The following is a 13,218-nucleotide window of genomic DNA, read 5'->3' on the forward strand; positions in this document are numbered from 1 at the left end:
TTGAAAAGGGGATGATCAGTGAGGCTTATACCGTACCAACTTCTAGAGACTGTTTTTACATTTTTTTTCAACAGCAAGAATTCACTGCTAGTGAAATCTTTTTTGGATTGAGGCATATTTGTATTGATAAATCGTTAATTTTGGAAGTAAATAATGTAAATTGTAATTAACCCGTTATAATAGATTCCCTGCATAAAATTTTAAAAATGATAATCGGATTTCACTTCGTTGCATTCCTATGATTGTGGGATAGTGGCACAATTGATTTTTAAGGCATATTTGTATTGACAAATGGAGGGGTGGGTGGGTTTAGTGCATCAATACCTCTCGCATGACCTCGAATGAACTATTCTTTTTCCTTTCTAAGTTTCTTTCGGTCCTTGTCGAATGTGTTATCCAAATATATCTTGTCTTCTTCTAGATGGAACTAGCTAGAATTTTTTTTTTAAATATGGGAGATTCTTTGATTTGGAAGGTTAGCGAATTAAATTCTTTCCTTATGACCTTAGAACAAGATATGTGGATGTCCTTACCAAATACTTAGGTTTAGTAGCATTGCAACTTATGATAATGTAACATTGTTGCATTCTTTTGTAACACCTTTGATATTAAGGCTATCCAGAAGAAATGGTTACGTTTCTCTCCCAGTAATATCAATGTTTCCATTTGTCGCATTGATAATCCAAGCATAAGACTATGCATTGAGGTTTTTGCATGTCATGTTGACGTGCTTCTAACGTTTTATGCAGTAGGAATCTGGTGTGCTATAATGTGGAGCTAGCTAATCTTACTCCTCTGAGAGTGTTGGGTATCAGATTCATGAAACCATATCTGACATGTAACCTCCGTGGTAGCCCTCCCTTGAATGTGCTGCAAGTTTTATCTAGTAGCTTCTTCTGATTGACCTACCATTACAATGAATCTTATTGTAAAGCGATGGAGGTATACAAGAGATTGTTGCACACACACTATCTCCTCTAGGACAGTTTATAGTGAGCCATTATGAATTATTATTGTATGCATTGTGAATACATTTCCACAATAAATTTTATACCCACCGAACATGAGCTAAAAAAATATGAGAAATTATTTATGGTTTAAGCATTTATTCCCAAAAAAAGTAACATTAGAATTTCTTGATACCATCCAGTCTAATAATCAGTTGAAATTATTGAATACAAGTCAATCGTGGTATCATACCATACTGATCTGAAAACTAGTTAGATGTTCAGAGTTTTCTGTTCTCAGTATATGTATTCTTGAATATGCATGTGTTTCTTTTCTCATGCAGATATCCTTGCTGTTTTGAGGAAATTATTAGCTTCAATTATCCATCCCTTCAGGACTTAAAATTTGTAAGAAAAAAGGGATATTCTTACCTGGATGCTGTTGAAGAATTTCTTCATGAGTTAAAACAAAGCAACTGTGAGATGCATGCTTTCACTAATTACCTCATCTGATAAGATAAAATCGGCATTTGACTATTGTTTTTGAGGCATTTCTAACAACCTTATCATTGAATACCAATTAGAATTTATCCAATGTAATTTTCTTTTTAGCCTGTTACATTATATGTGATAGCATTTTAAAATTGCTGCATGTTTTCCGCAGAGAGTGGTTAGGTAACTTTTTGAGCCTTGCTATTATTGTATAAAATGTCTAGCATAAATTACTTTTACCAAGCCATGGCCCATGATATAAAAGCGTTGGAATTACGTGCTCTTTAAATTATATTAATTAATTAATTTATAATAAATATATTTTCTAATTAATAATTTTTTAAACAGCTTAATTGTATAAATATTTTGAATTTAATTTGTTTAATCATATTATAGATATTTATGTGATCATTATATGAATTTTGAGAAGACAAACAAGTTATCTTATGATCAAATAAATTGAGTTTCACAGTTCATAAATAGAGTTCGGAGCTCTGTTTATATTTAAATTGTAGTAAATTTATTGAATATTTTTTCTTAGTCATTTATGAAATTTCTTTATGCAGTTTGACTATGTTGAACTGGATCACATATGTGATTTAATTAAACTTGAAATGACTGTCAACTTATTAAATCTGAAAACTATTGATTTTATTGCAATCTCAATCTTGTGTTAATTATAATTTCATTATTATGATTGTTATTTCATTTGAGTTACCAATGACGCAATATACATTTCAATTAAAAATTATATGGTATCATGGAGGGAGCAATTATGAGCAGTGAAATTATAAATTAATAATATATAATTTGTACACATATTTCTTGAGAGGGTTTGATACTTGATCATAAAATTCTCTAGGTAGAGTGTGTCGATATAATTAGTACACTGAAAATGATTATTAGAAAAAATCAGTAAGTGTCAAGGAATAAGATATAATAAATTGATTGGACAGTTAAAATATTAATTTGATTAACGATGTGATACAAAGTATTGTTTAGTAAAGAAATCAAAGTGGCATGCGTCGAATTATTGTCTAAAAGGACCATCCTAGCTAGCATACAATTATGGAGGTTAATTCCAATTTTTTAGTGGAGTAGATTTAAAATTAAATAATCACGCTAATTTAATTACAGATCTAATTATTATAACCACTATTGTACGTACCCAAATGATCCCCAGTAGAGATGGCAATTTGACCTAACCTGAATTTTGGCCCGACTGACCTAATCCTAATTTTTTAGGGCTTGATTGAATATTCAGGTTTTAGGTCAGGTTCGGGTGAAAAAATTGAGGCTCGATTAAAAATCGGGTTAGGTTTAGACTCAAGCCGACTCCACCCAACTCGACCAAAAAAAAAAAAAAAAAACCCACCACATAGTCACACACACACACACACACACACACACACACAAACACACACACAATCTCACTGTCTCGCACACACACACATCACATACTCACAGTCACACACCAATCACACACTCACACACAATTCATGAACACTCACAATTCACATATTACAAAACCAAGTTCGCAATTCACAAACCCTAAGCTAGCTAACAGCCGACAGGCGCAACACTGTGAACGTCAACTGTGCGGTGTGAATCTGCCATGTCGCTGCCATTGGTCACCTAATGCAATCAACCAACACCATCTGTTCATTAGCTTGTCATAGCGCGCACGGTTGCACTCGACTTCCATCCCGTCGCCATTAACTAGTCACACACTAACTGTAACTCATTGTCTCATGTCGCGCCACCGCCAGTCAACCACACAAAATTGACAGCCACACTTACGCTCGAGGAGGGATTGAGAGGGGCTTGAGAGTATTGTGCTGTGAATTATTTTGACTTCATCAAGTTAGAAAAATCATCTATTTTATTTTATATTAATGGTATTGTATTTTATATTCACGGTATCATAACTGGAAAGGGAACAACAATTGAAAAGGAAAATGAAGTAGTGACAAAATGGTGCAGCCCAGACCTAGAATTGTATAATCTTAAAAATTAAAATTTACGGCCAGGTTGGAATCGACCTTGGCCCAACCCAACTGGAAAAGAAAATGTTCTATCTTTTCTTTGGATCGTGTTAATTGCCATTCCTAATCCTCGTGTTAGCTCACTTAATTGACTGCACCGCTACTGAACTGATACGTAAGATAACTAACTATTTGGGTTTCAAGCCTAAATATATTATTTGGTAGGAGACTCCATTTAATATACTTGTATATAAATGGTCTTATGTTATTTTACAAGTTAGGACTCTTTAACAAGCACAAATGATATCCCTTTTTGGCTTTATCTTATCTTTTAATTCAAATCGAATATTTTTATAGAAATAAAAAATGAAATAAAAATATGGAGCCTATGGTTTCCACCAAAAGGTACAAAAAAGCTTACTTTTTCACAAAAGAATGATAAGCCATAATATACAGATCAAAGAAAAAGAAAAATTTTCTCTTTAACTTTGAGAGAAAAGTTTTTCTATTGCTAGTTATTTTTAGTAGTGACAAAAGTCCTCACACGTCAAGTGCAAATTAAACTTGAGTCATAATCTAAAATATTGTTGGTGATAGATTGTGATCTAACAAGATTAATGGTGATTAATCGTGACTTAGGAGCTTAATTTAATACAACAAAAAAAAAACAAGGGTACGATTTCTAAATTATGGTAATTCTATATGTTGCATGAGAAATGCCATCTATATATTTCCACTACAAAATGATTTTTAACTAACGAAAATAAGCTTTATTACATCAGTGCCCTTGAGATTGGGGCACATTTCAATATGTTGATATATATTGCTTTTCTAGATGCTCTAATCCTTGAAGTTTCTTATCTCTGAACATTTTTGAAGAATTGGGAGCAATAACTAATGTTTGAGGAGTAAATAGGATATTGAAAATGCACCGCCACGTGCTGATATGAAGGTTACATGACTATAAGTTGTCTTTGTGAGGCACCTAACCTATACCAGATGAAATGCAAGTTATGCAACCCAAAGGGGGGGGGGGTGAACTGAGATTTTAAAAAATTATGCTAATCAAATGAGTAAGGGAAGAAAAAAACACAAAGATTTTTACGTGGTTCGACAATTCCCGCCTACGTCCATGCCTCCAAGCACACCGAGCTTGATGATTTTACTATCCAAGCCTCCTAAGGCTTCAAATGCTTACAATTGACTTCCAAGGTGTTAATGAACCTTTACAACAAGAGATTATCCCCAATCTCTTAACCCAAGTGTATCCTAACACTTACAACCTCTCAATTTGATTTTACAAAAAGGATTATAAATTTTTTTCTCACACAATGTGTTTGAATACAAATGAAAGCGCAATATGTGTGAATAAATGAAATGAATACACAAAGTTTGTGCTTTTAGATTTGCAGAGAAATGCTTAAAATATTAATGGTTGCATCATCTAAAATAAGTTTGATTTGAGCCAATTTATAGTTGAGGAAGAAAACTAGTCGTTATTTACTTTTTGGTGATAACCGGCTTGCCACTTTTGTGAATCCGGATAGCCGCTTTATGTTACCGTTATGTTCAAAAATTAGATTTTTTGCACATCCAGTATGCTGCTTTCATAATCCGGTTAGTCGTTTTCATTCTAGGGAGATTTTGCCCATAACCAGTTTCCAACTTTCTTCAATCCGGTTAGCAACTTTGCTATAGTGACTGCTATAGTGAACTATTTTTTAAAATTATAATTTTACCTCAAAACTTTCTATAACTGTATTATGGCCTAAAAAGTCATGAAACTTTATAAATAGGTCCAATTTTAGAATTTCTTAATAATGCTGGTTATTCCTAATTTTTTTTGAAATTATGATATGGCCTAAATATGTGGAAATTATAATATGATTCAAAATATTTTAAATATTTACAAATAGGCCCAAATCTGGAATTCAAAACAATACTTATTAAAATCAATCTTTTTCATTTTAGTCCACATCTTGAAAAAATAACTAATTTCATAAAATTATTTTCTTGTTATAAAAGCATAATGTGTAATTATTTATTTATCCAAAACATGTGGTTTGTTATCATCAAAATCAATCATTTTATAGCCATGTAGGCTAACACCAGCCACACTAGGTAATTAAGCGGGTACACGGGGTGCGCGGCATCAGAGCCAAGGTAGTTAAAGAAAACATCGAAAAATACCCCCACGTGTGATATTTCCATCGTTCAAAGAGAATATTCGATTTGACAAAATCAAATAAGGAATGTCTTGTTGAAAAAGAGGGGACAACTGGCTGTCACACATGCAAAAATAAAAAAGCAGCATGCCAAGGACAGTGGTCCTTAAGTACCACATGTAAAAGTTGTCCAAACAACCTCTGTAGAGCTGTCCTAGATCCTTGCTTCCCAAGCATGCTTCTAACGGCCCAAAAAGCATGATAAAGATGAAAATGATGAAAATATCGTAAAAAGGACAGTAGAATCACTACTAGAGATGTGCCACATGGCATGTTAACCAGAATGTGCTATATAAAGGCAACGAGGTTCTATCTTTCTCATACTCATCACAAACACACACAAAAAAATGAGCTGAGGTCTTATTCAACCTCTAGCCAGCATTATAAATGGCATGCAAGCTCTCAATTTCATAAAAAGTTCAAGTAGCTGACTTGGGCATCCAAAGACGTTCTTTCAAACCCTCTCCCCCCATATGATCTCTTACTTTTATCAGCCCTTCTCCCACTCTTTTTCATCTCCTTCAAAGTCCTAAAACAACTCACATACGACGATCAAGTGAGGTATCCTGAATTTCAAAAAATAAATTCATTGTTTTAGTGAGGTTTTGTCCCATTTTCTTGCACCCAAAGTCCACTTAAAACAACTAACAATCTGATGATATTTTTGGATGATTAACTGTTTAGTATTGGCTATAAGAATTTGGGGTTATGAGAACATCCACCATCGATTGCCTTTTGGTTTTCAGAATCCATGTTGCATTTAGAAGATGTTTGTACAATTTGATTACAGTTTACAATATTTTTAATCAATTTAGGTTCTTAACTTCTCTTGGATGCAATTATCTTCTCCTTTATACTTGTCTAGTTTAGGAATTAAATATAAGATCTTATAAACTATAGGTAAATTTGTAACCATAAAGCAAATTCATTGCATCATAGTAGTGTCATCAATAGAACTTTAAAACTAAGATTCAATACTATCAGCTTTCAATGCCAAAATTTCAGCACTGGATTTTTAGTTTTATTAAACGGATGCTTAGGCAATAAAATGGGTAATCAACCTTTTTTCAAATTTTATCTTGTAAGTAGAAAATAATTCAAGACAAGTAAAAAATCTCAACTTACTTATCATGGACATTTTGTTCATGTGTTATTGGTGGTTCAACAAATAGTGTTTGAAGTTATTTAGTCACTCTCTATTTCTCTTAGTTTTAGTTGTTCATATGTATGTGTTTGGGTTCCAATGTTGGGTAAATGCTCGAGTACAAAGTTTTTAATTTTTAATTTTTTCTTTTTGATCAAAATCATCCACAATTTGCTATATTGTTGAGTTTCAACACTTTTATATGAATTGAGGGTTGTTGAATTAACTATGAAGATAATCAGTCAAGCATTGCGTTGTTTATACTAGAAATTCGTGGATAATCTTATCTTTGTTGTGTTAATGTTGCTTTATCTGAGATCCTAGCTATTTTAAGACAAAATAACCTTGCAGCATTAGCAAATATTGAAATGGAATGGTTTGTAAGAATGAATTCAGGCTTCAGGTCATGCTAGGCCCCATAATAAGCAGTCAAGTCCTGCATGTCAAACAATGGAGACGTGGCTGCTTGAAATGTTTTATTTTCTCTTATACTTGGTGACATATTTTGCATGTTAGATGAAGTTGAGCATAATTTGCGTTGTAACTTGTGACTAAAGATGTAGTAGTTTTCCCAGTTCAGATTATGCTACTATGCTTAGAACAAAGGTAGACCTATATGTCTAGACCTAGCCCTAGAAAATTTTGCTTATACCTTTTAATTTTTGTATATTTTTTCATAAAATAATAGAATTTTGGTTTATTTTCAAGTATATTTCCAATTCAATTTTTTTTTCAATTAGAGTTGGAGACCTATTACATAAAATGATTCAATTCTATATTTATTAAATAAATTGAAATCATTAGGAGGCTAAAATGTTAGTACTGCTTTTAAATTATTATAAAAATATTGTGGTTTGGTCTAATTGGAAAAAAACAAGTATGCCATTATATTACAACATTTCCTTAGGAGTAATTTTACAATAAGCAAATCCTTTATTTTAACTAAAGCGATAATGCCAGAGATATCAATATTTAAGTCTCAACTTGAATCTCAATACTATATGTCACTCATTTGTTATATAATAAATCGAAGATTACTTATTACTCTATTATACTATCTAATTGATTAAAGCCACATCAGTTAGGATTTAAATGTTGAGATCCTCAGCATTACATAATAATATAGTAGCAATTAACAAAATTTTCATAATTTCATGATTTATTTCCTTCACAGTCATACTTATTCTTTTTCTTTCCATTAAGTCAAAATTATTCATGTACCTCACATTCTCTATCACTAAAATAAAAAAAATTCATAAATAATTTTTTTGATGTACATTTTATTATGAGTTTATTAGTTGTATTGTTGTCATTCATTTCTTAAATATATGTATTTTACTAAGAGTTTTGATATCACGTTTCTTGATATATGTGTTATTTTTACTTCTTGACATGAACTGAAATTCACATAAATATTTATCATAAATTTATGAATTAGTGCAAAGTAATAAAAATTCCTAAGTTCGCTTCTAACTTAGAGAGTCATTGGCCAACTTTAACTTTTGTCGATGCTTCACTTCAGATTTATTGGATGTTGCCAAGTATCCCACATCATACGAATGATTCTCGCCTAATTTGGGGAACAATTGTGTAATGTTGTTCTAATATGGAAGAATTGTTTTTCCAACAAACCTTAAAAGAGGAGAGGATGTTTGAACATAACACTATTGTTGGTCTCCTGCCTAACAACTTAAGCTTTTGGGTGTAGTGCCAACTTAACATGGTATTAGAGTTAATTTGACTAAAAGGTTCTGTGTTTGAGCCACCCCATGTGATTTCCATATCTGTTTGTTTCTCTCTCCTTCTATAGATCTTTGGTTTGCTTCTATCAGAAAAGAGGAAACCTAATCTGCTTTTTATTTGGAAGTTCTGAGACATCTGAAGGTTAATCCAACAAATTGAATTTTGGTTGATGGTAGGTATCCTTTTGTTTTCTCTTGATTATATCCTTATGAGGACAGAAACATGGTCTCATAGTCTGCTTTAATTACCGCTAGAACCAGTCTATTGATAATGTTCCTTAAGACTAATGCTTCTTAACAATAAAGGTAGACATGTATTGATTAAGTGCTCTTTAAAAAATCAATACAAATGGTTTAAGTAAGTGGTGGAATGTTTTGTAGTTGTTTTAACACCTTGAGTTAGGACTTAAAAAGATAATTTTGTTTCCTGCTAGAGTAAATACTCTAGAACTTCGTTTGTGACTGGCGTAGATTGCTTGTGCTCTTATTGAAAACACGATAGTGTATGATTTAATATTCTAAATTTTTAAGAATAAATTCATATCTTTGGACTAACTCTAGGCTGCAGTGGATGTTGGCTTAGTTGGCCTGCATTTCAATAATGCAAATTTGCTACTGAATAATCTCTCTCAAATGGGATTTGCATTTCAACAAGTTAATGACAAAAAAAGTCATCATCTATCATATAGCTCAAGGAAGAACCACAATTTGAATTTCATTTTACTTTATAGTCATTATATCATATTAGTGTTGGCAGTTTCATCCTGAGTAGGCCTAAGTAAGTACTATGCTTTACTCCTCTTTTGTTTACTGGAATATATTGTGGAAAAGAAAAAACAATTGAAATTTGTCAAGTTAATAAAAGAACCTGTGACTTTAGGTAATTTTTGATTATTTGAATGAAACTTGTCTTTATTCAATAATGGCTTAGAATAAATAGCTAAAATTACAACATTCAAATCCCTTAAAAAGTAGCTAAAGAGTTGTAACTACTCCTTAGTACTACCACTTCCTATGATAATAAAGAAGCAAAATGCATTAGACAAGGACTACAAGTTATCCACTAACTTTTGTAGACAATTATAAGAATTAAAACATTAATTAGACCAAACCAAATACATATTCGTGTCCCTAATAACTACTTCCCCCTTAAAAAAACAACCGTGTCCTTAAGCTTAAATGCTTAAAATTAATTTCCCAGAAGATAATTACAGTGGCAATGAATTTTTAGGAGCTCCATCAATAATTTCCATATCTTTATGAGCATCATTATCATTAAAGCAAGTTTAAATCACAAATAATTTTTAACAACGACATCTAAAACCAATTGTTCCTTACATTTAATGCACAATCGTTTCTTTCTTCTTTCATCTATTTATTCCATAGTAATCTTTTGATTGGTATTGACGCTGAATGTTGAGTGCTAGAGAATGTATATTTATAAAGGGTAAAATCATCATTTTGCGCTCCACGTCTTACTAACATTTCTACTTTTATATATTTAAGTCCTTTAAACTTTGTTTGTTCGTGTTTTGTTATAATTTAAGTATTTTATATATTTCAGGAGTATTTTGGTCATTTCATGATTAACAAGAGGTCAGGCAGTAAAAAGAATAATATTTTTTATCTCAGAATAGCTAAAGACCTTAAGAAGGGCATAAAGGGCAAAAATGTAAATTAAAAATTTTAGTGGGGCCTAGCTAACGTGGCATTGATTGATGACATGACAATGTTGACCGATGATGTGGCAGCATTTTATTAAATCGAAAATGTTGATGTGGCACTAACCAAGATGACGTGTTGGCACATTATTGGACCAAAAAATTGACTTTTGTATTGACTGCTAACGTGGCAGCATATTAGTGTACCAAAAAATGTGCATACGATATGTGAACATATACGGAAAGACAACCTTGATGATATGTTTTATCTAATCAGAGCTTGCCATGTGGCGTAATCCTAAGCGTCTGAATTATTTTTATCTAATGACCCTGATTTACTTGCTGTATTTACAAATAAGGGACTCCTCTTAATTCGACAGCGGATTTTTGATTTTATATGTACTTTAATAAAATTACCATTTTACCCCTTGTTCAAATATGAGTGACTAATTTAGTTTCAATTTTTAGTTGAAGGTGAAGCCTTAACATTATCCATAGGCTTAATTTGGTAAGTTTACTTTCTCTCTGTTTGATTAATTTGGGTTGTTTTGACTTATCGTTAACAAACAGTAACGATCTTCTCTAGATTTTATACAGTATACTGACTCCTTAGCACAAGATTATTATTGTTTGGTACGATGAACACTTTACATTATTTCTATTAGTGAGAAACTGGAATCACCTTGACTCAATGTTGACAAAAAATTTATATAAGTTATTTAGTAGACAGTCTTGCCACATTATCTACAGTAGGATTATTATTATTTGGCAAAACGTGTACTTGATACCACAAATGTCCATGGTTAAATGTGGTATGTCTAGCTCAAGTTTGGCGATCTTCATCCTCATTTTCATATCTTATTTCTCATTTTATCATCAAATACACACCCACACAACTAACCCCCTGTCTTGTGATAGAGTACCTCTAAACATAACAGGGCAACCTCTCTCCCTTCTACTCACTTTTAAACCACACACTTGTTTTATTTGTAGTCATCCAAAATCCCACCAAAACACTTGGCGCCATTTTGGTGGGAAGCGCAATAAAAAGCTCCACAATGGTTGCCGAGTTATTTTGTTTTATATTTGGTACAAGATGGAAGATGATCATTTCTCCAATGACAACCTTGCTATCATTGAGCAAGATAATGATTATGAAAATGAACCAACTATAGAACATATGAAGAAGATAACAAAAATGGACAAGGAAAAGACCATAAAAACCTCAACTAGTATTCACCATAGTGAAGAGTTTCTCATTAAGAGGCACTTTGATGAGTTTGCCAATAAGATTTATCGTGCTATTGCCTTGCAAGTTTAAAACCTAAAAGGTGGTCCAAGTAAACAAACCACCACACAAGCCTTAGGTGACAAACTTGTCATCCAATACCAAAAGGCCCCAGAACCAAGCAAGCAGCTCAATCTCGCCATAGCTAAATCAAAAGTCCAGTCTGCTTGCTCTAATGATGAAAGATCCACTGCCAATAGTAGATCCAATGGCAGCATGGGGCGAAAGAGTGGAAAACAACCGATTGAAAATTTACGGGATAAGGTCAACACTGAGAGATCTTCCTATGATAAGGAAGATTCCTATGATAATTTGAGGATACCTCTAGGAATCCTTGACAAGATGTCTTTGTCGGAGGAACAAATGAGAAAACTCTCCTAGAAATATAGCTCCAATGTTAGGGATCAAGCACTAATTGTGTATCAATCGCCGTTCACTAGTGGAAATTCATGGAGAAAATCTCTTTACTGAATTCAACATGCCTCAGATCGACAATATGAGGTTACTTTCGACCCCATTAAGCATACTGAGCTATACATAGATCAAATGCTTATAAAGGGAGTTGGGGAAAATGCCATGTGCCGTATGTTTACGAACACTCTCATAGGTCAAGCCAAATCCTAATTTTGGTCCTTCAAGACAAAAAGCATAGTTAGCATTGATTAGCTACTCTCCGAATCCACCCACAAGTTTTGCTATGCTTGTTATTAGGAGAAGTCTTCCTCGAAACTAGCTTTTATCACTAGCCTCCTTTGTTGATCGTTTTCATTAAGAGGTCCTCCACACTAGAGCCTTTGGTTATAAGAAGATGTTGGCTAATTTCACAAAGAATTTTTAAGGAGAGAGAAGGTCCTTTCAGAAAGCTGAGCCATTGATATAAGGAGAGGCTAGAGCAGCAGAATGAATATAAAGATAAATACCAACTCAAACTCTAAAAAAAACAAGCTTAATACAACAAAGATCAAGGATCACTCTAAAAAACAAGAGGCAAACTCCAATAAGGCATTTTTAATGTGCCAACCCTAGCAACTTGGAGGATGGGGTCGAGGATTCTATTATTAGCACATGTCTAGAATTCCCGTATGCCCTCAGGAAGAGCGTTGTGAAAGCGAAAAGCCACTAGAAAAGTCGCCATATAACTCCTACAACCCTTTAAACAAGTTACTGGAGCATATTTTCTACTACATCTACGATAACAATCTTTTGAGGCCTCATTAGCCAATAAAAAAATATCCAATATGAAGAGAAGTTTTAAGTATCGTGAGGTGCATAAAGACTTTAGGTATAATACCACTGAATTTTTTCAATTGTAAAATGAGAAAGAGGCATTGATTATCAATGGGTACTTAAAGGAGTTTGATGCTGGAATGAGAGATACTCGAAAGTTCATGAAGGAAGCTAAAGGGAAATAACCTCGAAAGAAGAGCCTTGATGAAAAACAGCCTCGCGATCTCAAAAAGGGTATTTATGTGGGTATAATAGCAGAAAACCCACACTTGCTGATAGTTTAAGAAGGTCAATCAAAACTTATGTGAGGGATATTGTTGTTAGAAAAGAAGTTAACACGTCCAACTAGGGCTCACCTCTAGCAGCCCAACATCGAGTCCTAATTATGTTTAACGAGCAACAAGCAGAAGATGTGGTCTATCTACGCGATGATGGCTTATTCATCATCCTGAAGATTGGAGCGGACAGAGTAGTTCAGACTTTGGTTGACGCGGAAAGTTTGGTGGG

Source organism: Citrus sinensis, chromosome 6 (genome assembly GCF_022201045.2).
Source record: "Citrus sinensis cultivar Valencia sweet orange chromosome 6, DVS_A1.0, whole genome shotgun sequence".
Lineage (NCBI taxonomy): Eukaryota > Viridiplantae > Streptophyta > Magnoliopsida > Sapindales > Rutaceae > Citrus > Citrus sinensis.